Here is a 3,802-nt window from a genome sequence, read left to right on the forward strand (position 1 = left end):
TAACTTACAAGCTTATACTTCTTGGCCTTTCTATCAATGTAGGGTTGAAGCTCTTGCTGCTTAACAAGGGCTTCTTCAAGTCCCTGCACAAGAAGACAAAAGGGGAAAACCGATGATGTAAATTCGGAGTACATTGTTGCTATACGTACTTATATATGTGTATGTATGTATGTATGTATATGTACCTTCTTAGCTGCAGATATATCTTCAAGGGTACAGACCCTGCTCAAAGCGGCATTCAGCAACTTCTCCTTTCGGGTGGCATGGTTGCCGGTTTCTCCATGAGAGCACACACCCTATTTTCCAGGTCATCCATGCGTTCCATCATGGAAAAGTAGTCGGCACTAGTGATAGGCAGTGGTAACGGAGAAGCATGGCTTGTGTTCTTCAGGTCAGCGTAATAAACTTGACCGTCATGAACATTTGCTTCAATTAGTCTCCGGCATGTTTTGGGACAAGCGAATCATGGTTACGGTTCCCGTTATGAATGCCATGATTCCTCCGAAAACCTGGTTGCTCATTCTTTTATTAACCATCCCATTACCATTGGAAATGGCAAACCATTCTTCTGGAAATGGCAAAGCTTTCTGCCTTTGCTTTAGGCCATGAAGGATCCATGTTCTTGTCAAGCACTGGAATGACCTTGTCATGGGCAAGGGAATCCGGGCAGTTTTTATCGATGAGAGACTGCAATATACAAAAGAGACAGAGATCCACATAAGAGAACATGAAACGAGAAAACCAAAATACGAAGTGTTCAATTAGTTCCCATTCTTGACTTCGGCATGATAATGAGTGAAACTTACTTCAGCAACATGATATAAAGCAGCATTCTCTGCAAGCCGTTCAGCTGTCCCTGTAACTGTTTTTTCGGCATTGAAGGAATCACTCGTCTTCATTTTCACAACATGGAAGAGGGAAAAAATGGTTAGGCATTCAATTTGTAGTTGCATGATACAAGTTAGGTCTAGGATAATTTTTGAATGTTGAGAATGGAAAAGCCTTTTTTCTTCTAGTAGTGAATACCTGTAGGCATGCTTTGTCCTCAACACTGATGTATTTTCCTTGTGCACATGGCCTCACCGTTTGAACCCTCTGCTCATGTAAATGAAAGTACTCCATTTTATTATCCAATTATCATGCTGAAACATCGTATCAATATCCGACATGGTCTTATTAGAGATACTCGATGTTTAGGTTATACCTTTAATATCGGGATCGTTCCATGGCCCCTTGTCGGACAGCATGCAACCGCCTTTATCGGCACAGGTACAGCTACCTCCCAAAAACTCTGGTAGTTCACTGTTGAAAAGCCACATCAAAAGAAATGTTTACATAGACGCCCACATATATATGTCTAAAGATCATATACTAAGAGAAACTCTTAATGCTCTTAAAACTCACTGAGGATCAATTACTTCAAGCAATTTGCTCTGGTATTTGTTACCAAAACCTGGTGAAAAAAAAAACCATTACTGTTAGCAACAATATGTAATCAAAAACCGAATCCGGTTTTTAAGGTAAATTTGGTGATTCATACTTACATGGATTTTTGCAGCGGTCTTTGGGTCAAGAAAAGATTTAATTGTGCCCCATAAGAGCCTAAATCCAGAGCCAGCATTGATGATAAACATCCGGTTCAGAGTCTGCAAACATCGAAAAGCATTCAATTAGCTTTCATCATGACGAAACTGAGAATCCAAGGGAACATTAATTGATCTTATGGAGCAATGACTACCTCGGGGTAATTGTCACTGTCGATCTTCTGAAGTCGCTGTAGGAGCTCCCTTGCAGCCTGTTGAAGCTTTTAAGTCCCTGAAAGTTCAATTATTGTATTCGAACCACAATGAAGCAAGATTGACCGGTTAAAGAGACAAAAAGCAGTAACAAGTATGACATACCACTCCTTCAACATCCAATATGGTGGTGCTTTGATCTATGTGCTTTTTGGCTACAATTGATGCAGCAGGAAACTTGAAGGCAAAGGTCTTCTCAAACTCCTTTACGTGGTACTTCAGGTAGCGGTCAATCGTGGTCACTTGAGTTATCTTGTTAGCATCGACTTGTCCCATTCTTTCGATATAAACAGGTCGTCCGTCTTTATCGACTCCGTGATATCCTTGTGGATAGTACTTAACCACTTCATCATATTCCTTGAAATCAAAGTCCTCCATGATTGTGTCAGCTCCGAAATCCTTCCTCCATTGAAGCATATCAGCCCACATTTGCTTTGATTTCTCACATCAAATTTCCTGGCCCTTAGAAACCTGCATCATGATTATCGAATATTCATCTAAAGCCTTTCGAGTTTCGTAAGAATTAGAGAAACGAAAAAAGACCGAAAGATTGCCACCTTAGCATCATATGGTGATCATCATGTTTAGAAGTTAGTAGGTCATCTAAGATGAGCACTTGGCATAAATCATCGATGGCCTGTAACTCTTTGGCATCGAGGTGATCTTCTATGCTAACGATGGACATAACTCGACTATATCTCCTAGACTTCATTTTAATGGAATGTCTAAACCTTCTAGAAGCACTAATGCCTTCATCCTAAGAGAACCAAGCTTCGTTTTCCTCTCATCCTCATTGTTTCCACATCCGGTTTTCCTAGACCTGTAAACAAGACATTCAAAACACCATAAGTCCAATCCGAAATTCGCACAATTCAACCACCGAAGATCAATGAATGTCATATCCGAAATCCAGGTTCTTTCGGGTTCTGTTATATCTAGAGTTCTAGACAACAATCATAGCCAATAATCCGAATGCATTTTCGATATTCGAGAACTCACCCAGTTTAGAAGTGTCAGCCATGGCTACAGGCTACAGTTTTCTGCAATCTGTTTTGCAAAAAGATGTCTATGACCTGACCAATTATGTTCTACACCTACATAATCATATCAAAACATCTGCCAAAAAAAACAAAAAAAAGAGTTGTCATGTTTGAACATGTAAAGATCAAAGACAAAAATCATGATGATCTTAAACAACATCCATGGAGGATCAAGAAGAGGATAAGAATGACTCGTACCATATGAAGGGAAGCTGAGGGCTAAACTAATAGAGAAAGGGAAGATGTGTATATAAATTTACCCAATGAATCTTATTGGAAATGTGTCTCTATAAACACAAACAACGGATTGATACTTGACATTTTTAGCTGTTTCTCGAGATAGATTTTTTTTTTTAAACGTATTTACTAATCTTGATTAGGGGTAAAAATAACACAAAATTCTTGTTTTTTCTTTTTGGATTTTGGCCTATATGTAAGGTACACCATTCAAAACGTACCAAGATACTCTTTTTTGTACTCATTTAGACGAAACTGAATATATTTGTATGGAATATACTCGAATATTGTTATAATTTTCGTTATTAATTTACTCAATCTCTTCGACATACTTCTTAGAGTTTGATTCGAATTCCAGAGTGACTCAAATTAGTATTTGAATTTGGAAAATAAGAATCTTAATTTGATTAAAAGAATAGAACTAATAAAGTAGATTTCTACTCTATTTAATTCCCTTTGTAATCAAGTATTTATCCTTATGAATTGATACCGAGGGTAAGGCTAGATATCAAGTTTTTTTCTTTCACCAAATCATCTTGTTTTATTCCTTATATTAGTGAAATTCTTCCTCTACTTATGGTTTTTCCTTTTGGGGTTTTTCACGTAAATTGGTGTTCTTTGTTTTTTCTTTTTTATCATGTTTATTTGTTTGTTGATAATCATTTTGATATTATAACAAATTGATATTAAAGCTTCGGGTTCAAGATTATGACAACAATAAATATGATA

The 3,802-nt window shown here is 37.5% G+C and overlaps 1 pseudogene; it reads right to left on the reverse strand.

Annotated features, from left to right (window-relative positions):
- Window positions 1-212: 212 nt before the first annotated feature.
- On the reverse strand, window positions 213-2,696 carry LOC120151474 (annotated as a pseudogene).
- Between the last annotated feature and the right edge of the window lie 1,106 nt (window positions 2,697-3,802).

This window comes from Hibiscus syriacus, unplaced genomic scaffold (assembly GCF_006381635.1).
Source record: "Hibiscus syriacus cultivar Baekdansim isolate YM2019G1 unplaced genomic scaffold, ASM638163v2 tig00111059_pilon, whole genome shotgun sequence".
Lineage (NCBI taxonomy): Eukaryota > Viridiplantae > Streptophyta > Magnoliopsida > Malvales > Malvaceae > Hibiscus > Hibiscus syriacus.